This window comes from Charadrius vociferus, unplaced genomic scaffold (assembly GCF_000708025.1).
Source record: "Charadrius vociferus isolate BGI_N301 unplaced genomic scaffold, ASM70802v2 scaffold213, whole genome shotgun sequence".
Lineage (NCBI taxonomy): Eukaryota > Metazoa > Chordata > Aves > Charadriiformes > Charadriidae > Charadrius > Charadrius vociferus.
Genome location: NW_009647828.1, coordinates 3,544,829 through 3,568,744, shown reverse-complemented (window position 1 = coordinate 3,568,744; position 23,916 = coordinate 3,544,829).

Sequence of the window (23,916 nt, the reverse complement as noted above, 5' to 3'; positions counted from 1 at the left end):
TTGCTGTGCTTCCTCAAACCTTGGATCTCTTGTATACTTATAATTGTCCACTTGGGCCAGAACTCTGTCAGATACTTTGCCATTGCACAAACTGTGTTAGTCAAATTCAATTCTCATTCCTCCATTAAACTGTGTTTTAGCAAGATACTGATTTTGTGATACTGTAACATTACTTTTAAATTTGAAAAGCTGATAGGTTAAAATACAAATCCAAATTAGTCTTAGGTTCCCACCTGTTTTTTTTTATAGTCCTGCATTTGCGGGATGCATCTATCATCATATTAAGATTAAGAATTCTATTTGGAACTCAATTTCTTAAATGGAAACAGGAAGCAGATCTATGAAATTTTCCTCCACTTCTGAAGACTCCATAAATTAATTAAATTTTTGGCATGAATGGAAGAGCAATGTGCTTAAAGTGCTTAAATGTGAACATATTTTCCAGTATTTATTTGTTTTCTTCTGCAAGTACTTCGTAACTTGCATATAATGATAACACTATAGATATTATTAAAGTCAGAGTTCTTTTCTCAAGGTCCATACACTCTGCCACAGAGAAGTCAACAATTGCTTATCTGGGAATCGTGAGTTACCTCAGTTGCCTAAAGTAATGTTAATCACTCACAATTAGTCGGTTTGCACTCTTCAGAATTCCATAGAATTTGAGGACAACCACTTCCTCTGCTTCCCCAAGTAACTTATGCACAAATATTCATGTTCAAGTCATCCAAATCTCTCTGCTTTTGAAGTACATGTCATCTTTTTTCCCCATTCTGTTTTATAGTGATTGCACTCAAATGTGATATTATTATGCAAATTATACAATACATGCTATTATGCATTTCATATATATAATTATATACGTATAATAAATGTATGTATTTTATGTAATGTGTATTATATGTATTATACAAATCATTACCTAAATGCTACATTCTTAATTATTAAAACTTTTCTAATCCTTTCCCATCTCACATTCTGCTTTCATCTCCAGTACACTTTCAAGTACTTTCTTTTTTTAATTGTAACCTTGTCTCAAAAGGAAACTCTACAAAATAGAGACAAAGCATTAAAAAGATGCTATCATTCAACAGTTAGTTGATAAGCAGAACATCATTACTTTAATCCCAACTTTTGTCTGCTGGTATCTTAGATATGTGGAAGAGAAGAAACTTATAGCCACATCCCTCTGTGGGACAGCACAAAGAACCAGCTTGTCAATATACCTATTAATTACCAGAGCCAGACACTGTTTCCTAGGTGGAATATTCCTTATCGGACAAGAAATTTTAAAGTAACTCACTAAAGCAGAAATTTTTAAACTGGACCAACCAGTATTATCCCCCTCCCAATTGCAATAAAGTTCAACCCTAACATTTATACAAGATCTGAAAGACCTGAAGATTATTTATGTTGTACCAGGAATCAACAGATAGTGTCACTCGGGTACATGATTTACCATCTGTTACTCCCAATAAATGTTTATTTAGCTTTAATACCATATAAATCCTAATGCCTTGCTACAAATTCTGTTAAAGGAAGAGAATGTTAACAACACGCGACTGACCAGGAATAGAGATGAGTGACAAGAGGGTATTGATCAGGAATTTAGACCCTTACAATACATTATCTGTGAAACTGATACTTGGCCCTCTTGGCTGATGAAAGAATTGAAGCCTAAAGCTTTCCAGAATCCTTGAAAAATACAGGCTTTCACTAAACCTGAAAATTTACCACCAAATGCATACCAATTCTTTAATTAACTATTTATGCCCAGGCTTCTCTTAGACAAAGAGGAAGAGGTGTACTCCCCCACTACAGTGTATTCTGGTGAAGTTTCATTGAAGTCAGCAGAGGTATTGGTAGTGTAAGCATATAGCTGAATCTTAATTATGGAGGTAGGTCTGGGCTGTGAGAAAGAGGTGTTTACAAATTCCTTTAACATGCAATTTCTGAGAGTATTAAGAAATTTAGGGTGAGAGCTGACATGGACCAGTGGGAAAAAAGAATTTGAAAGGCATGGGGATCCAATTTTATAGTTCTGATTACATCAGTATTTCAACAGCCTTCTCAAAAGTTTGCAAAAAAGTCATTATGAGAAACAACTATTGGATAGACAAAATATCTGGGTAAAACTATGCAGAAGTTAATTTTGTCTGAATTAGGGTCGCCAAATTTTGCTGGTATATGCACTCTTGAGTGAATGTAATATAATACTTGCCCATTCTCCAGAGAAATGGAAATGCTGACATCTGCATTGTCTGTGAACACAACACAACAAAGCTCATAAATTGATTATGTGTCATTGGAGTCATTAGCGATCACACTTCAGCTGAGACAGACACAGTGGCTGTCCTAGTTCCTCACTTCTTAACTTTCTCTTCTAAAGCTGTACCATAAGTTTTTTTGTTGTTCTTTTTTTTTTGCCTTTCTCATTTTCCCAAAAAGATGATTCTTCCCATTCCAGTGCAAGTCACCAGGTCAGATATTGTTCTCACTGTTCTCTTTTTCATCCAACAACTACTAAAAAAGACAGAGTTTTTTTCCTATTCACAACCTACTTTTTACCTGATCCGATTCAATTTTAGTTAATGTAGCACTAGCAAGAACCTCCTCCCTGTATTAAAAATAGAATTTTTCATATTGGACCCAATTTACCATAGGTGTGTAAATTTGTGCAGCTTCACTGATGCAGAGACCTTGATCCATTATATTATCAGAGAGTTTGGCAGAATACATCACCTTGGAACAAAATATACAATGCTGAGCATTTGCCCTCATACAGAGCCTGACATCTAAGAGTCTCAAAGTTAACCAACAATTTATGCTCTCTTAGTTCCAGGGACTGGCTTGAGATTCAGGACCAGTTTTGAAATACACCACAAATTTTCCTAGCAAAACATGTAGCGGAAAGTGGAGGGAGAGTATGCAAGCAAGAGAATTTACTGCCATTTTATCACCAGATAAGATAGTGCTTATGCCCATACAAATAGCGTAGTAATCACTATGCGACCTCCTTAAATCCTATGAAATCACATGATCAATATGGATCATTCAATACCACCTCATTAAAAAAATGAAAGCAGGAAGGGGTCCTTTCTCTGCTGCTGAAGACTACGGCATAAGCCCAGTTTACATTCAGAGTGTTTTAGCTCTTACTTTAAATACATGGTAACAGGAATAATATTGTTTATTGGGATTAGTTCCTGGAATCACTCTCCCCTGATGCTTCCCTGGGAATTGTCCCAGAGAGTGCTCACTGGTGCCTAACATAACCCATGTTAGGGACTACACTAGCAGCTAGTGAATTAGATAATTACATGTCAGTACTTGAGCCCAGGCCCTGATCCTGTTTTATGAGTTAGTATGGACACAGTCTATGTAATCATAGATTCAACCACCTCAGTCACACCCAGACCCTTCCAAACCCCCTATATACAGGCACTCCCTTGCCAGGAAAATTACACAGCATGTAAACTTCCTACGATGCGCATTGATATTACTACTTAGATCTGTGTATCAGGGCAAGTGCCTTAGTCCCAGAGCTCTGCTGGGTTGCCCTCTGGCTTTATTTGAAACTATTCACCTTTTTGATGAGTTTCAACATAGGTGGTGTGAGACCTCTGCTCAGATCTTACTTCTACTTGATCTGGAGCAAAACCTTGAACATTATCCCCATTGTGTACCTATTGACCTAAGACAGTGGCAGCTGAATGACTTGCCAAAGGGTGTCCAAATGGCATAGCAGAGGCTGATCCACATCTGCTGAGGCCAACACATCTGCCTACACAATCAGTTATGCTGCCAAGCAACGCACCTTAGCTCTTAACAAACAAATGGGGAAGAGATAGGTGACAGAAGGGACTTTTGTTCTGACCACAAACTTTTTCTGACACCATCCATGAAAAAGGCATGGATGTACAGAAATAAGTTCATATTTAAAAACCTGACCCTACCACCCACAAGAACCTCATGAACAGGAGAAACGAGATAAAGCAGTATAACTGCAGATTTGTAAAATTACCATCTTTCTTGACTACTAAATAAAATATACATGTTCAGGTGTCTTTCTTTGGAATGTTGATCCCTTTGCATATCTTACATTGCCAGTCTGAAAGTGAGATATTTTTTGTCTAATTCCAAGGAACTGATTAAGTGGGATGAGTTAAATATTTTTTGGGGCTTAACTTCTTCACTGATGCTCTAATTAAGGGCTGGAATAGTCCCCTGGTATTGTGGGTTTTGATAAGATCACCAATGAACTTGATCACTCACGATGAATGTCTTTGTTGTGGAATTAACTAGTGAGAGTGTTTTGGGGCATACAGTTAATTCTTTTTTTTTTCTCTTTTTGAAAATTTTACATATGAATCAAAGCACTTGAAATTAAACTTTCATATGAAAGAGAAAAAATCTGGGTGCTCATATTTCAAAAGGAACTTCTATGTTGGTGGAATTATCCTTTACTTTTTGGTTGCTAAATGTGACTAAAGATGCTCATCCTCATTCAACAACCTGAAATCAACACAGGTTGATTTCACACTGCTGCCACACTGAATGTTGGAATACAGTTCCTCTCTTACCACCTCCAGCTGCTGAGAACCTCTGTTGTGATCAGTATTACATACCCAACCTTGGCTTTAGCCCTATGACTTCACCTCTCTCTCTCTGTTACTATATTTGTCCAACATAAGGTCAAGGACATTTTCTGTCTCATTCTCACTTAGCTAAATTTAGAGAATATCTGATTCTGGGAATGACTGGCTACATTCATCCTGGAATTTCTAACAGATAGGTGTGCAGCCTTTCATCTCCTTCTTCCCCCATCGTATCATAGCCTCAATCTTTGTCACAGACCATACACTGAGACTAACCTAACATCGGCCTTGTTCAGCTCAAGGAATGGAAAAATTCTCTTCCAGTTCTATAGACCATGGAACAGACTGATAGGGCCAAAGCTGGCTCCAAGGTTTCATAATAAACAGGAGGCGATGGAGTTTTCAGATGGCAGAAACCAACATTGCTTTCTGGAAGTCAGGGCTATTGAAATAATACTCTGCAACCTAAGAGAAAGCTTTCCAGCTAGAAATTTCTATTCCCAGGATCCTGCATTTGGATTTCATACATTTCAAGTGGAGTCAGTTTTGTGAAATCCATTAAAAAAACCCAGAAGATAAACAACAAAAAGTGTCCATACACTCTTACTCACATAGACCTCTGTAATAAATGCCAATCAGGCCATTTAAAAATGTCTCAGAGCTCTGAAATTATACATCTAAACCTCTATAATTATTTATTAATCACAGCACATTCAGACTTATTTATGTGAAATTTCTCTGTATCTTTCAGCAGCATTTGACCTCTTAGCCAGGAAATTTTTTGCTCCTTCTAAATAGCTTGCTTTCAAATGTTTTGAGTTAAACTGCAAGAAAAGATACCAGACTGCCCGTCCCAGAAGGTAGCAGCAGCAGTTATGCTTAACAGCTTGTAGCATCAACTGTTCATGACCCTGTGCAGCTCCATTCCTGCCAGCATAGACTTCTGTAGTATTCTTGACCATGGCTGTGTGACCTCTTCCACTCCAGAGAAAGCTGGTAACATTTCCCTATGTAAATTCCTATCCCTGGAATCCACCTTGTAGGATATTTTTCTCTCAACTATGCCATGCAACAAAAGCGTCCAGATAAGACACACCATGATGACATCCACCCTGTCAAGACTGGACCTCACCATCATGTCTGTACTGAAAGTAGCTGGGAATGATTTGAGTCCACAAACCTGTCTGAAGTCCTGTTCATCTATTGATGTCTCAGGTAATTCCCATCCCAGGTGGGAGGAATCACAAAAGGCATACATGGACCGTGCATAGTGCCACCACCTTCTATCCCTCACTTCTGCCTAAAATCTACACCACCATTTGGGGCACCTGCCTCTTCAAAGATCCAGCCTGAAAATGCCCTCTCTGTTGCTGTCCCAGCTGATAAGGGTCAGTAGACCTCAGATGGTGAATAGCAAATGCCAGGAGACACAACACTGGACCTACAAGAGGCCTATTTAGAGACCTGCTCCCTTCACACAGTTCATCTATTCTGGTTCTTACTGGCATGAATCATCCATTTAAACTGACCCAGCAGTTAAATTTCCCCATGAGTTTTCAGTAAAATAAAATAATTTAAAAAAATCTTCTCCATAGTTTTCCATTCTATTAATCAAGGAAAAGTTCTTTAATTCAGGAGATAAAACAACTACTGTTTCTCACCTCAAACAAAATTTCTCATTGTCTTTAATGATCTCAATGTCTTTAAACACAAATGCTTATATTATTTTGGATAGAAACCCTTGCATATTCGAAGATAACTATTAATTCAAGTTATTTATTCATGTCTGTAAATAGTCAACATATATTTAAAGCAGAAGAACTGGATGTGAGGAAGGTTTTGGTAAGGGACTTTAATTTTAAAAAACCCATGAAAATATTCTTCTCTGGGAGAACAACAGGAATGACTATTCTAGTTTACGTTCTTTTTTCTCACATATTTTTGTGTGTTTTGTGGGGGTGTGGAGTGCAATCCTTATTAAGACGGAAATCTGTAACAAGACATTCAAGGGGAAAACATGGCCTGTATTTCCTAGTACCCTATGATATCTGCTGCAAGAAAAGGTGCGGGGGAGAGAAAGAGGACAAAGGTTGATAACCCTTTACTGTACTGTGGTAAGATATTGTCATATACAACATTAAACCTAAACCACCAATCAGGAATCATTGAGGTGTCATCCCTGGAGGAGGACAAAGGACTAGATAATTTCTTAACGTGTGTTTTACTTACTAGTTACTATGATTTCCTGAAAATCAAAAGATTAATAGCTAGGTGAATAAACACTTCTGACAGCAAATGGTTGCAGCATGCTATTCAAGATAGTTTTACAATATGGCTGCAATTTATACTCTTGCATAGTTTCTTAAAAGGATTATTCAGTGTAGGATTTACTTACACTGATAGAGATCACAAAGCCAGGTTCTTTTTCTTACATCTTTTTTTGTAGGTAAACTTATCTAGTAGTCAGTAAAATTCATGCAAGGTGTTACTGTATATTCCTAGTAAATTAGCTGTAGTTCCTTTAATTTTTCTTCTTTAACTTCGTGAACATCCTGAACACAAGACAATAGAATAATCAATGTTTTACAACTGTCATAACAGTGTGGAATGTGAAGTTTTCTTCTTGAACTACTAATGGACAGATTATTTGACAGGCAGAAATATTATTTATATAGACTGTTGCATGAAAGCTATAAATGCTGATCAATGTATCAGAAACAGGGCAGAGACTTTTATTGATTAAAGGAATGTTTCAAAATGTTAGACTCAATCCTTTTTTTCTTTGAATATTTTGTTTGAGTTATAGATTACACCTACAAAGAATTTCTTTTAAAATGTCTTCTCTTCAAAGACAAACACCATGTTTAGTTTTGCATTATATGCTGACTTATAATGGTGGGGCACATCTATTCTGTAAGATAGCATTTGGTGTCACCAAGGTAATTTTTTCTGATGAGCTGTGGTGAGCTGTCAAAATGTCTTTACCTGCAGCTGTGTCGTGGTTTAACCCTGGCTGGCAACTAGGACCATGCAGCCACTCACTCACTTCCCCCAAGTGGGATGGGGAAGAGAATCAGAAGAATAAAAGTGAGGAAAAAGTTGAGATAAAGACAATGTAATATGCAGAGCAAAAGCCGTGCACGCAAGCAAAGCAAAACAAGGAATTCATTCACTGCTTCCCATCAGCAGGCGGGTGTTCAGCCATCTCCAGGAAAGCGGGGCTCCATCATACCTAACGGTTACTTGGGAAGACAAATGCCGTGACTCTAAAGGTCTCCCCCTTCCTTCTTCTTCTTCCAGCTTTATGTACTGAGCATGATGTCTTGTGTTATGGTATATTCCTTTGGTCAGTAGGGGTCATCTGTCCTGGCTGTGTCCCCTCCCAACTTTTTGTACATTCCCAGCCTACTCGCTGGTGGGGAGGTGGGAGGAGCAGAAAAGGTCTTGCTTAGCAACAGCTAAAAACATCAGTGTGTTACCAACACCATTTTTATCCCAAATCCAAAACATGGCACTTACACTAGCTGCTAACAAGAAAGTTAACTCCATCCCACCTGAAACTATGACAAGCTGACACAGAAATCCTTGAAGCTGCAGATTATTGCCAACTTCAGAAATCTTATAATTAACACTTTTAATATGGATTAAGGCATTTTACTTCCAAGTGAGAAATTTGGGTTGTCACCATTGCCAGTATATATTTTTCAAGAGGTATCTGTGAAGCTGGTAAGAATACTACAACATACTTCAGCTGAGTTGATATTTGACTATAAGAGATATTATACAGCTTATTGATAATATTGAATTTTGGGTTGAAGCTAACCTGTGGTAAATTCTAAGGTTGTCATATCAAATTTTAAATAATCTTCCTGTTTATAAGTTAGCATAACCACGATTAACACTTTTTAATCAAAAACTTTTTACTGAAATAAAGTGAAAGCTGATCAAAATCTTACAATCAACATTAAATGTCCATTTCTACTAATGGTAAAAATGAATGAAAAGAGAAAAGAATAAAAGGATGGTTTGAGGGTTCAAAAAGTAAACAGAAAGGAAATTACTATTTTCTACTTTTCAAAAGCAGAAGAAAATTACATTTTCAATAGGAAAGAGAAATACATGTTGCGTATCTTTGGGCTTTACTCATAAAATGAAATTGAGATTACAAAACTTCAAAACACTTTTTTCCCTGTTTTTTTTTTTTTTTTCAGTAGTTTGTCCCATCTTCACCAGTTGCAGGTGAACAGCCTCTTAGTTGCACCTACACATCTATTTGTGATACATCAGGAGAACAGAAAAAAGAAATCAGTAGCGCAAAACAACACGAGCATTCTTCTAACATACAGAAATAAAGAAAAAAAAGGTGGGAAGTGGTGGACATTGCACACTTGTTTATATTCACTTCTTTCTGACCAGCCTTTGGTGGCACTCTGAGCAGGAGCTGGCTGTTGGTGCATAATGTCTTGAAATATCAAGGTCTTTTTGATTTTGAGCACCTGCCGTGCGCAAGTGAGAGGGTGGAACAAAATAAAAATAACGTTTCAGACAAAATTTGGCTGGTCATTATACTCAGCACCCTCAACTCACTGAGTAGAAGGTACAGAGTGCGGTATATTCAATTAGAGCTGGAAGCAGCTAAAGAAATGGAGAGGCATTTTCTGTGGAACTATGTGAGTATACTATCAGAGATAGCAGCGATGGCCAATGTATACCAATGAACAATAGCCAATACCTGGGATGGACACTGCCCCTGTTTCATGAGGTGCAAGTGGGAACATATGTTCAGCAACACCTGCATGAAGTGACACAGGTATGGAAGTTGAACCAAGTGTTACTCCTGGAGTCACTGAGTCCTCCTGTGCCCCCAACAACTCCTCCAGAATTTCCTGATATCACTATGATTTTTCTCTCAGCTTTTTTTTTCTTTTCCTCACAGTTAGGCTACTAGCATACAAATATTTGGACTGCTCTCTGGGAAATTTGTTTGTCTGAACACTTGACCTGTCTTGCAGTATACATTTAATTTATCTAAGAATTTTCAGAAAGGAGGGCTTGAAAGACACATCCTACTGCTCAGACACTTGTTTTCCACTGGGAACCATGAAAAAAACTAAGGTTACATGTATAAAATGAAATAAAACCAAGAGATAAAAATCTTCAGAGGATGCTTTAGAAGTGTTTTAAAGGTTTATGTAAGTCAAAACTTCTAAAAGAGATTGTCTACTGAAGAGAAGCTGAAACTTTACAAATATATTTCCAGAACCGTACATCAATTAATATTGAAAGCTAAATCTTCGGACAACATGAATTGGCAGAGCTCCAGCGAAAGCAGCACACAGGGTACAGCAGCTGACATATCACTCATGGATCTAGCCCCAAACATTTAGGCACAGATTGCAGTTTATGTTTGTTTTAGTGCTTTTAATGCTTTTGTTTATTCATTCTGAAAACTTCATTATGCTGGATGTAATCAATATATTCTCTTTTATCCTCAAATATTTACTAAGTATCTTAGCATGTGGTTAATATTTTGCTTCACGTTTCTTTTTGATCATTAAGATATTCAGTAAATTAGCTTCTCAAAGTCACTAGACAGAGCTACAATGGAAATCTGAACAAAAAAACAGGAACCTTTTTCCTTATTGTCTATAAACAGAAAAAAATTAACGACTATCAAGTCCAAAAATGCAAGCAAAAGTGTTCAGTTCACTGAGACAGTAAAATCAACTTAACTCAGAGTTATCAGACTTTTATCCTATTTTTACACTTGTCTACAAAGAAAAAAAAAGTATCTCCACCGACCTTATCATAATTCATTCGTGTTTACTACTTTAGGATTGAGACCTGTCGTAATTATGCTTTCTTAGGATAAATTTATTTCACAGCCTCGCAGCCTTCGAATGCTGACTTTTATAGACCGACAAGTAAGTGAAAGCTGAATCCCGATGACCAGCCCATTTGACCCTTTTTTGTGAGTAGCCTTTCTTGGTTACCTGTGTTGTGGCACTATTAGAAGGAAAGATTCCGTTCTTGATTATTTTGTTTTCTCTTGTGCGTTTGAAAAACCTTTGCTTAGGATGTAGGTTTCTGAACGATGGTACTTTAAAACTTGTACTCACTTTTTTGCACAAATCTTACTGCCTACCTTTTTCCTGTCAGTATCTTGCAAAATGTTTATCTCAAAGTGTAAATGTTTAAAAATTATTTATCACAGAAAATGGGGCAGGATGGAATTTCAGGAGGTCATTTCTACTGTCTCCAATCTTTGGGAAAGAGATAGGATTAACTAATCATAAGAGTTCATGACAAATCTTTGTCTAAGTTCTTCTCAGAAACATGGAGCTGCAGATAGCAGAAATTCCTGTGATGTCCTATTCTAGAGCTTTTTCTGCACATGAAAACCTCTTTTTGCTGTGTAACCTAGACTGCATTTGTTGCTGCTTAAAATCCACTCCTCCTCACTTTCTTCACATAGAACATGGAAAATAAATTCACTGTTACACCACAAATGTAGAGTCTTGTTATCTCTCTCCTGAATTGTGGTGTTATAATATGTGAATGAATCCTACTATTTTCCTCTTGTTATTCTAGGTGAGTTCTGTTTTGCACCCCAGCAAAAGAAAAAACTATATAAATATCATACTCAGCAAGAAATAAAAAGGAGAACAAAATGGATGAAAGGACACTGAAATCCACAGATTTATGAACTTAATAGTAAAATTTACACGGTCTTGACTTCTGTGTTTTATTATTGCTTTATTTATCTTTTTATTCTCCAGTTAATCTTATATTCATTTGTCTCATAGACGAATTCTGGATTACTACAGTATGAATTGGATTAGGGTACATGCTGTCTGAATAAAATAGTATCTGGTTACTACATGCTTATATATACCCAGGCTAAAATCCAAATATTCAAGCATTATCTATCTACAGCATGTTTTAACAACATAGCATAAACCTATTAATTGTATTACAGGATTTAAGGGCACTTTTTTGCTCGATGGCAACAACAAATAATGAAGTAAACAATTTGGGAAGAAGAGGATCTCTTGGGCTATATCTTAGTGTATCACTGCAGAGACTCATGAACTTCTGTTCAGAAAGAGAACTCTTGAAAGTAAAGTCTCTTAAAAAAAGACATGTATGGGAGAAATCAGAACTTTTGAAAGAAAATTGAAGCTGATTAATGTCTGAAACATTTATTTAAAAAGTTGCTTAAAGTACAGATAAGGGAGATATCTATTGCTATTGCAGTAAAATTTGTATGTCAGATTGTGATTAGAAAGCAATGTACTATATTTTTATTATTGTGCTAAAATTAATACTTCATTCATTTCTCCAATGAAATAAATAAAAAAGATTCAATAGTGATATGATGAAAACATTTTATTCCTGACCCAGTGTCATAACGCATGGCCATAGGGAACCTGCTGGCATCAACTTTGATTATGTCAGAATGATTTATTTTTCAATGAAGTCTATGCAATCCAAATAGATTTCCATTCACTTCAAATTGGTGATTTCAGAACTGCAGGGAGTATTAAAAGAAGTATATTCTATAAGAGCTCATCTATGGATCACAAGCCACAGCAGCATTTGGATAATAACTGAAGAATGAGCCAAGGCCATCCAGAGCTCAAATACTGAACCTCAGAAGGTCCAGCAAAATGTATTATGACGGAAGCTGAGAGAGGAACTTGTTATTGATCTGTAATAAATTCAGCTCTTCATCCCTCCTCCCTCTGAATTATATAAACCATCCTATTACACTAGATACGTTGGTTTAAAACTTCTTTTACTTTTGGGAGGATAATGGTATTTCCCAGAGTGTTTGGGCATGGTGTTGAATATAATTACAGAGTGTCTTTTAAAGGTGGAGAAATTGCAATGGGAATTATGAGTCTTCGGTGAAGAATGAATAATCTTCTGATTGAACAATGATTTGCGTTTCAGGCAGTTTGAGTTAGCCACAGATCCCTTCTGTGCTTGCTTCAAGATCCTATCAATAAAAAGTGAATTCCTTATTTCAGAAAGGTTTGGGGAGGGTTTCACTATATATAGACATATGCATGCACCAATCTTATAATACAGACCAGAACAAAAGCAGGGAAGAATCTAGAACACATTCATTTGCTAAAGGCAAAATGAGTCAAATATTACATACTGTTCAGAGGGTTGTGTAAATGTTTGTGTTGAGATATCAAGGGAGAATTGAAAGCACAATATCTATATGCAACAGTGAAGAACTTAGAAAATACTTTGGCAGACCTATACTGATCATGGTCTTCCTGCTTCTGGATCACAGTATAGGCTGATTCAGTTAACAAACAAAAAACAATGCTGGAAATTACAGCATAGGCCAGGTATGCAGCTCTATGCTTTCCAATACACCTAAAACTACAAAAATAAATTGTTTCACAATTTGTGGGATTTTAAAAATGAATTATGTATCCTTGCTTTTCCCAAGGGTATGGTGAAAATGTTATTGCTTATTAAGAAGCAGTCAGAAATTAATCTCTCTAATGTCCAGAGTTCAAAAACATCATACACACCAGGAAGTGCATTCCAGGATGATTATGGCAAATCACTGTGCTATGTTCCTTGATTTGCAAAAGCCATTGCACAATGATCTGTAATCACACAGATTTGTATACACAAGCTGTTATGTGATATTGCTTAATTTAATTATCCAATACACAGGGTACTCAATTGACTGAATATCTCCCCTTTTGAGATTAGCTACATGAACTAGAATCAGAGGAAAAGAGGACAAGAAATAAAAATAAATCATTAAGATTAAACCCTAATGAGTCATTTAAGCACAAAAAGTATAAAAAGCTAAGGTGCTAGGAAAAAAAACTCTATTCGTATTCTACACCTTCCACTCTTTAAAATATAGGTGTTCCAGTGACAGGGGAGTAACACACAACTAGTTTATACCAGTAGTTCTTAAGGTTCCAGTGGAATGGCTTCAAAGTACCTGTCCATACTTGACAAATCCAGTATGAACTTTGATACTGGATGTTCATACTGGTTTGCCAATTATGAACATTGATGCCAAAACAATCTCTGCGTTCATCAAATGTTAAGAGAGGGCATAACCTTGTAAGTTTTGCTTCCGGCTCTGTCTTAAAGCTGCATTTTGTTTAGATAAGATGGTCTTAGGAGGATCTTAGATGGTCTAAGGAGGGCAGGATAACTCTGTGATGTCCCAGTGGAGTTCATGAACATTATGTTTCAATGATCTTATTCAGGTCATGAAAAGGATGGTCGCATACCTGTATCTCATACAGGTGAAACTTGTTTTGTAGAAAAAAACGTGTGACATGACTCCTATTTTCCCATGCCATTCCCTGAAGATAGCTTTATGCTATCAAGTCCAAAGGAATCCAAATCAGGTGGACAAATTGTAATGAAATGTAATTTCCTTGCTATCTTCTTCAGAGTATGATTTTATGTTTCCTTCTTCAGATTACTTGCATCAAAGGCTATTTCCTTGTCCTTGTTCAGCTCAGAAAAAAGAACCAGATGGGAAATTTTATGCATAGTTATCTAAATCTCATTCTGCCACTAGGGTAAAGTGACCTGTGAAACCTGACTCATAAGCTCTCATCTGGCCCATAACCTTGATAGAGAAGTCTTGTGGTGTAGAGCCACTCCTTTTCTGAAAGAATGCACTCCCCGCTCCCCCTTCTTTTTTGCTTGTCTTTCCTAAAAAGCTTGTATCCATCTAGAACAGCACTCCAGGCAATAATTACAGTGACCCACCAGTTCTGTGACTCTGAACAGATCTCTAATTCCTCCTTCTTGGTTCTCATGCTACTTTCTCAAGGACAGTGTGAGTACCTCCCCACCATCACTGTCCTCCACAAGCTTCCTCCCTCTCCTCCCTGTACCTAAACTCCTCTTTGGGCTTTGGTCTCCACCATGAGGCTAACCTAGGCCTCCTCACTAGATTAGCAAGCATGCTAGCAAAGATGCTTTTGTCTGGCTCTGCCAGATTCATCTTGTCTTTCTACAGAGTTTTTTGTTATTCAAAGCATGTCCAGCAAACATATGAGCAAAAACTCTACCTGTGACACCAGATGCACAGTCAGATAATGGGTTAGAGCTTCCTCATGGAAGAAGAGGGAACAGAACGAGGATATTTTGCTTCTTGGATTCCTCAGTCCTTTGCTAATAGCTAGAATATGGACTGGGAGTCACCAAAGCCCTCCGTGCATTGCAAAAGGAATTCCAAGAGGGTACTATGAACTCCCCTACGTGGACCCACAAACCTAAAAATCAGGATGTGCAAAAACAGACAATTTTGTTGTGTGTTAATGTCATGTGTTCATTAAGTTAAGAATTCTTGGGGCAGGGAAAATGATGCACTGCATGCTTGTTTAGTAAAGAGAGGCAGTATAGATACAGCCTGAATCTACTTCAATTTAGTTCAATGTAGAGAGTCCCATTAATTCTAAATAAAATGGGCTTAGAATTTCATTCATAATACGCATACTATTTCTCTTTTAAAGGGAATGGAGGGAATAATGAAATAAGATAAAAATAAATGCTCTTTTCAACAACCTTTTTATTTTTACAACTTCCTGCCTCAATTAAGATATTAATTATAAACTTGATATTGAAAGTTTTCTTTTGTAATGTAATTAAAGCTAGATGATGGCTGTATGAAAAAACTTAGATATACCGTCACTAATTCAAAATTAGACATCAGAAAGCAATCTGTTACGATTTTATTAATTTATCAGGCACCTAGTTATGTTAAAGCATTTTGCTGGTGTTTCAAAAACCATTTAGATATCAATAAAAAGGTAGCTAAACTGTGCTAATTGACACTTTGGAAGTGGGTTGGTTGGTAACTTGTAGCTGCTTTGAAGTATCTCAGTTAAAGCCTAATCGTCTCTTTTAAGTAGCTTCCGTTTAAAATATTTAAATGGATATAATTAAAACTTAATTGTTTATGTGAATTTTTCATCATAATTAGCAGAGAAATTAGATATGGATCTTCATATTACTGTTTAGTAGGTGTTCTTGTTATCAGTTGTGATTAAAAAAATGTTGCAATCACTGTTCTTTCATGTTTTGAAATCTAAATTGAGAATTAGTGCTTTGAAAAACAAGGAATTAATATAACTGTTCAGATTTTATGTAGCAGTGGAATTGCTATACTGGATCAGACCTATAGACTGTCATCTCCCCTGATGTTTGCAAGTACAAGATGTTGCAGAAGAATGCATAAATCCTGCCATCCTCAGTCAACAGATGTGTAATCTGTCCCCATGAAGGTCTCATTATAATCCCAGGGGATTTACTTTAAGCCATTAAGTACAGGGTTCATTTTGTTTTATTTTATAAATCTCTAACAGTTTTAACTACTATATGCCTGAATATTTCTTCTCCATATAAACACACAGTCTCTGTTAGACCTTGTCCAATTCTGGCTGTTTCTTCAGTGAAGACTACTAACTATGAAAGAGTGCATTATAAGGTGGTAAAAAACAAGTGTTTGCAAAAAGTACAGAGAAAATCATACCTGAAAATACAAATGCAGGTCTCAAATCAAGATTTGCTATAGTTTCTATGAGGAACCGGGACACTAGAAAGAAAGCAACTAAATAGAATTTTACAGAACAAGTTCAGATCTGCAAATTTACTTGGAAGAAAATTACTATCTTCTAGTATTCCTGAAAGAACGAATAGTCTGAAAAAATAAGAAACGTATAAGAAATATCAAGTCTTTGTGCTCGAGAAGTCACATGTGCTCTCCAAGAATCAGCAGCAAACAGCTAAAATTGACATGATTCATGACAGTATTTATGAGAAGTTGGCAGGACCACATATTTGGGCAGCTCTGTCCTAGGGACATCACAGATTTTGCACTGCTGGACTACCTGTCTGTCTGACCAGCATGAATTCACTGATGAGCTGATTCCCCATTCTCCTGAAGTCTGACATTATGAGGATCCAGCTGACCTGCGTGACTGGAAGTCCTGAGTAGTTCACATGTACAAGCAATGCCTGCTGTGTATCCTGCTTCCTAAATAGCTTTTCAGAAAGGCTGATTGAAAACCTCTCTGGTTCACAAAAACTGACATAAATCTGACCATTCATTTATGAAATGCAGACATGTTTTAACTGAAAATTCTCTATCAATTTTATTCTCTGAAAAATGTTAAATTCAAAGTATGATTCCTGAGGAAGGGACAAAGCTACGTTTCAGGGTGCATTGAATAAGCATATCCAAGTCCCTACTGTATTCCCAACTTTTCTTTGCCTCCTCCTATTTTTCCTAGACATTGCTGTGAGCCTTGAAAAAATGTTCACACTGTGCCATGAGGCTGTCTGCAATGTGGGCACTTGACAATAGAAGATTCATATGCACTGTCATGTTCACTACATATAGAATATGTACAATGGCAGGAGAAAGTCAGACTTTCAGCCTTAAGCAGGAAGCATCCAGAATAGGATTCAAAACCTGATAGCACAAGTCTCCAATACAACACAGGGAGGGAGCAATGTACGTCAGTAGAAGAACCAAAAGAATCTGACACACACACCTCCCATGACATGACCGGAGTCTTGGATAGAACAAGTGGGAAACGCTGAACACAGGTATTAATATAAACTCATTCACTATCTAGTTCCTGAGTCTAGAATCCATTCTCTATTACAGATTTTAACACATGTATTTTAAAAGAACCAAAAGGAAATTTAAGAGATTAAAGCTTCTACCTTCTTCCTCCCAGGGAAAAGATTCTAACTGCTGCCCTTTCGCTGATAAAGAATACCAGTGGGTAAAGTATACAAGAAAATCTTACGTTAATGGTTAGAGATCTCATCTAGGAAAAGGGAATTCGGGTTTCATTTCCTGACCTATTTGCAAACTTATACTGGACGAAAAAAAGGAATGAACCCCTCAGAGCAGAGAAGGTAGCATCCATCTTGTGCCTGAGCTTCCTGACCACGTAGGTGCATGAGGAAGGTCATACAGGTTTAAATATCCTTTCTACTCATGCATCTGCTGAAAGGTAGAGAGTTCTTAGGAAAAGATTATAAAAAACAGGGAAAGCACTGATAGGCAGAAGAGAAGAGAATTAAGCTTCTCCTTGCTCTCCTTCTGACCCTATGACTCCTCCTTTCCTTCCTACGCAGTGACCCAAGGTTAACTAAAAGTACAGTTCTGTTGGAATAACTAAGGACACATTTTCTTTGTCTCAAACATGAATATTCATGTCATGGTAGATATATAATCTTCAAAGCCATCTTCAGTCTATCCATTCATCCCAGTTCAAGGCATAGCGAATGCTATATTTAGTCTCCAGCTTCCCAAATATAGCATGTAGAGCAGCAGCAAAGAGGGAGAAGAAAAATGGGCTGTGTTGAAATTGTAAAGGGATGCATTACATAGTAATTCATGAACCTGCTGTAGCTAATGCTGTTATCACGAATCTACTACTATTTACACTGCTATGGTATGCACAGAAATGCTCAATTCAGTTTTACATATGTAAATTAAACATATAAAACTGCACATTTATCCTTATTAGACTGTGAAATGTTATGACTCAAATGTGACAAATAAGTTATTCATAGGTAACAGTGGCCATCCATTTTATACAATTCCCTGCAGACCACAAATACCTTTATATCCTGATGAATTTCCTGACTCTCTGGCAGAATAAGCCAAATAGATTTTAAATATTTTAAAGCCTTTCTGAATAAGATAGTGGGGGCTCCAGTCCAGATCCTATTATCTTCCCCAGAGTATATAAGACTCTTCCTCTTTGTTTTTCTCTGGATTCAGTTTGTTTGCTTTTTGGCTACTTGAAAAAAACAATTTATTTGCTTTAATAGAGATAAAGAATCATTTGAGTTAAAAGCCAGACTGATGTCTGCCACATTCCACCTTCCTGCCATGACACAGACCTCAGACTACTAAGTGTAAATAAGTTGGTGTATTTTGTCAGTCAGTAACCTGGGATTTGAGAACACAATACTGCGTCGCCTGATTTGCCATAGATTTTGCTTGTAACCTAAAGAAGTCACTTAATTTCTTTGTATCTCATAGTAACATCTGGAAATAGCAGTATATGTGTATCTCAGTACATTTGGATGCATGAAAAAAAAAAAAAAAAGGTAGAGACATGCAACCCCTGGAAATGTCCCAGGGATTCAAGGGCTTGTCTTAGGTGAAGGACAAGCTCAGGGAAAGGAAAGAAATGGGGAACTGATATCACAAACCTCTTTCTCAATTCACATTGCTCAGAAGAGCTGACAGAAGAGACACTGTGATCCCTCAAAGCTTTGTGAAAGCTATCACTAACTGGTTTTTAGAAGTCCGGCTTTTCCCACTTGTTCTCAAATTGGGAAGCTCGGCAAGGGAGGAATAATTAATGGAAAATTACTAAACAAGTAGAGAAATGAGATACTCTTATGTAGTCATCTCAGTCTTTTGCAGGCATTTGCTCATGGCCACTGTCCCAAAGGGAATATTGAACTTGAACAATCTTTCATTCAGCTGAGTGTGGTCATTCTCTTAATCTTATGACATGGTAGAAGAAGCCATTTTCCCACAAGAAATAATTTTGAAAAGCGTAATTTAGAACTATTACAAACTTTTCTCTCCTACATAGTATTTCAGTATTTCATAGTGTTTTTGAGACATTAGATTGTGCTTCAGTGGTCTTTGCAATACAATATTAGATAGCATATGCTGAAACACATTATTATACTTAAATGTGATATTAAGCTAGCAAGATACAGAAATCAACTTGAAAGGATTTACAACAGCACCGCCAAACGTCTTGACAATGTTAAACCAGGATGTTTTAACTTTTCTCCCCCATCAAAGATGCCTCATGGAATGACTTCAGTGAAACATTCAGATTTTGATGAAACTTCATTAAATGATAGTAAACTGTGCCAGGAACTTTAGTCAAGACAACGCAAACCCTAAGTGAACATGTGCCCACTGGCTGTAAAATACACGTAATTTCAACATAAATCTGATTCAATATTGTGATAATATTGTGGAAATCTGATTCAATATTGTGATAGAGGCTGCCAAATCCAGTAGCCCAATAGATAAGAAGCTGCTGCAGCTCTGTGTCCCCTGGTGTAGCCTGTAGGAAGCTGAGCGGGGATTCCCAATAGGCTTACACACGCACGTGTCCACAGGATAAATATACACCGCTGGCCCCTCAGAGCAGCACTGACAGAAAACACGGCACTCCTGCAAGTGTGAATGGCACCAGTGACCTGATACTCTTCCTCCTCTCTAGCTGACAGTCCACTAGTGGAACACACATATATGTGTATATACCTGTACATATATATATCTATGAATACACACACACATGCAAATAGGTCCCAGTCGTACCCAGCCTCAGACACCCAGCACAGTCAGTAGCTGACCCCTGTGCCCAAGGTCTCTCCAGCTGCTGGCATCCTAAAAACTGCAGCCCCACTCAAGCTGCAGGTATTCAGACTTACACACCCACACCCCTCCCCCTTTGGCAGCAGGTTCTTTCCACTAGCCAAGCCTTGAAATTCCTGTCTTTCCACCATCTGGTGCAAGACCCATGGTGTCCCCAGTAGCTGGTTCCCAGAACCCTTAGCCTACTTGATAGCTACTCCAGTTTGGAGTTTGTTAATGAATTACATAGGCATGCTCACATGGGATTTGAAGTCTCATAAGGAAATATATGCACACCTAGTGTCTCCTGTCGCTGACCTCTCAGACCTACAGTCCCATATGACCAAGATCCCTTCTCTAGTTGCTGGTATGTAGACCTCCATACTCATGCTTACACACAGAATAGAGTCCTTCACCCAGGAGAAGAGTTAGAAATGGATTTTAATAAGATAGAGCAGACTGTGCTGGTTAGGCAGAAGGCTTCATTAGACAGGTGTACTCACGAGCAACTGGTTTACATTCAGGTAGCTCCTTTTATCCCCTCTTCCACTGATTTTGGCATGCTAGCACCTCTTGAATCCACCTTGTTCCCTACCTTTCTCCCATCGCCAAACCTCCTCCTTCCACAACTCTGGGAGCAGCCAAGTGGAGTTGTTCATTTTGCTCTGGTTGGGAAACCAGGTCCATCCAGCTGTCATCGTTCCTCCACCCCTTTCTAAAACCTTGTTTTTATGGTGATTAGCCCTTAATCACATAATCTAGCAGCAGATATCAAAAAGAAACAAGTAACTAACCAGTAGTAAACTGTCATACATAGTCAGGGAAATACCTATCTATTAATGTACATCTAACTATATGGAGCAATAAATCTGGAGGTTCAAAGTGTCCTCAAGGTTTACTCAGGAAAAAATGTTTTGTAATCCCTTACCTGCTTTCAACTTTCTTTATGTATTTTATGTTAGAACACAGGCTTTTGCTTCCAAATTAAAAATCAAACAGCACAAAAAAAAAAAAAAATATATGTAGGAAAAAATGTAATGGATAATACATCTTTTGAATTTCTCTTTCATTTACTGTTCACAAATAATTGATGTCTTATGAGCTGTATGTCAGCTAATTTTTATGTAATTACTCATCTCATGTTGCTTGGAATTTAGGTAAATTATCTTATACTTTATGAATTCATTGATCCTAGGCTACCATCTCCAGCCTTTTGAAATGCCAGGCCTTCTTGCTTTTGCCATCTCTTTCCATTATCCAATTAACAACCAGTTTTTATTTGGTAAATTGATTGCAATCCATTTACTTCTGATGGTTCTTTGCATTTTGTGGAACAGAGGGTCAGACCTTCAGCTTGTGTAAATGGGCACAGCTGGAGCAGAGCTGAAGAATACACTGATGTCAATGGTTTTCGACTTCTTTCTGCCTAGTGAGGGTAAGACCAAAAGATGTTTGTTTGTTTTTTTTTTCATGGAGAATAACAATGATCTGGTAATAAATAAGACTATATTGCCATTTTTTGTTTCCTATATTGTTCTTAACTATGTTTCCTGGAAATTTTCAGAGTCTGCCACCTCAGTGAATCCTGAACATTACTGGCATATATATAATCTCTATTGTAGTCAGCTTTAGTATCAAATTCTCCTCTTGGTTGGACTGATTTACATGATACATAATTATACAGATATAGTGATTTACACTGTGCAACTAGGAGAATTGATCAGGATATTTTAATAAAATTTTGGGGGAAAAGAATCAAAAATCCATAAATACCATAATAATAAAGTGACAAAATTGTGCCTGATACCTGTTTGAAAACTATTGCTGTTTAAATTAAGCAGGTACACCAGTCATCATGAGTTTACAAGGTGAAAACCAAGCAAATTAAAACTGTAAAATCAAACAATTTCCTCCATGTGGAAAGACCAAGACAAAAATATTTGTACTTTAGTATGTACTTGTGGGAGAAATGCATGACATAAATGACAGAAATAGCCTTTTTGGAAATCATGAGAACATAGTAGAATGAGGGAAGTCCTTGGAGCATGTGCATTTGAAATATGCATTGTCTGTAATGATTTATTTGTAGCTTGTCTCTCACATCTGATCTGTCTGTCTTCTTTCTGAGCTCTTTTTTTTTTCTGGTGTGCTTGCAGTTTTTTTTTTTACTCTTTGGATATTCCATGACATATCTGACCTTTAGAGTAATTCAGTTATTTTGAAGGTTGCACTGTGTTTGTCATAATATGTATGAAGCACTTCACATTTAAAATAAATTTTTATTTTTGATGCCTGATGGAAAAAAAAATAAAATAACCTCTGATTGTGTTTGACACAATTATTTTTTGTTTATAAATATGTCAAGTCTAGATGATGTAGAAAGAATGCCAGTATGCAGTTGTACTGCTCTCAGTAGTGTCTCCAAGAGGCATGTTGACATTTTTTGAAACCTTCTCACAAAAGTGCCTGCATTCTTACCTGTTAACTCAGTTCTGTATACTTACTTCATATGGGATTCATCTCTTTCTGGATCCTGGTAAACTGTGAGTTTTACTTCTAAAGACACTTTTTGGATCTGAACAGTACCGAGAAACATGGGATAAAAATATGGGGTACTACAAAGACCTAAAGCATAAAAATGTTGATTCAGCCTGAACTCAGGTGTATGGGGGAATATCAAATGGCAATGAAATGTGAGTTGGCACAGTAATGGATAATCTCAGCACATTTTAAACCTAATCATTGCAAAGATCTAAAATAATTATTTTCTAAGAAACAACTAACGAGGGAATGACTTTATTCCAGAAGTGAGCTATCACCCTTGATATCATAACATCTCCAACAATTTCAAAACCGATCTCACAAGCTTTACATCTCAACACATCACTGAAATATTAACCTAGTTTTGAGGCCTTTTCTGTGGTTTTCTTTCCAGGCTGAATCCTAGGACTCATTCTGCTCATAAAGATGCCATAAGAAGTTAATGGAAAATACAGGTCTACAACCCCAAGAGCTATCAATCATAAACCCTCATGGATGCTCTTCTACTTCTTAGTTATGAACTGAGATTGAAATGAGAAATTATACTTCATGGTCCCATGGAATCTCCTGATTACAATAAGCAAGGATACTCTGCCTCAGCAGTATTAGATAGTGTATTCATGGTTGTTTCTCACCCTATCAACTGACTTCACTGCTCAGTCAACAGTAGAGTTAGGTTAGAATCAGTTTTAGAGGTTATCCAGACCCTGTGCCTAATGGCTGAGAAGGCAGTACCACTGACTGCCAAACCAAGTGGGTTTTTTTCTGCCACACATCTTATTGTAACTTCTTTTGGCTCAAAAATGTACACACAGATGTATGCTAAATTCTTGTCAGTAGCAACTTAGACTGCCTCCAAGGACCGCAAAGGCAGGGAGGGAGAGACCTGGGATGGGGGCAACCTTTGAGACTGTTTCTCTTGCGATGAATTTCTAGGATTAGGGCTGTATCCATAGGTCAGAACACGCAGGTTACTTTTGTTGACCAAAATTAGTTGGAAAGATAGAGATTTTATGGAATACAACTGGGAAATCACCTTTGAAACTCACTAAGAAACTTTCCCTATGGAAAGTTTCCCTATAGTCTTTATGGACTAAATATATACCTTATCTATTTATCACATTGCCCCAAGGGAAAATGTTTTCCTATTTTAAAGAATGCAAAGTTTTTTATATACTGGAGATGAAGACATGGCAGTAATGGGACTATTTAGCTTTAATCTATGGAAGCTTGTAATTTACATAGGTTTGCATACTCTGGTGACAATATAATTTGCCAGTTTGCACTGGAAGGAGGTCTGAAAAGAACTGAAAATTGTGGTTAGCGGCAGGAGAAAAGAGGAAGACAAACTTCATA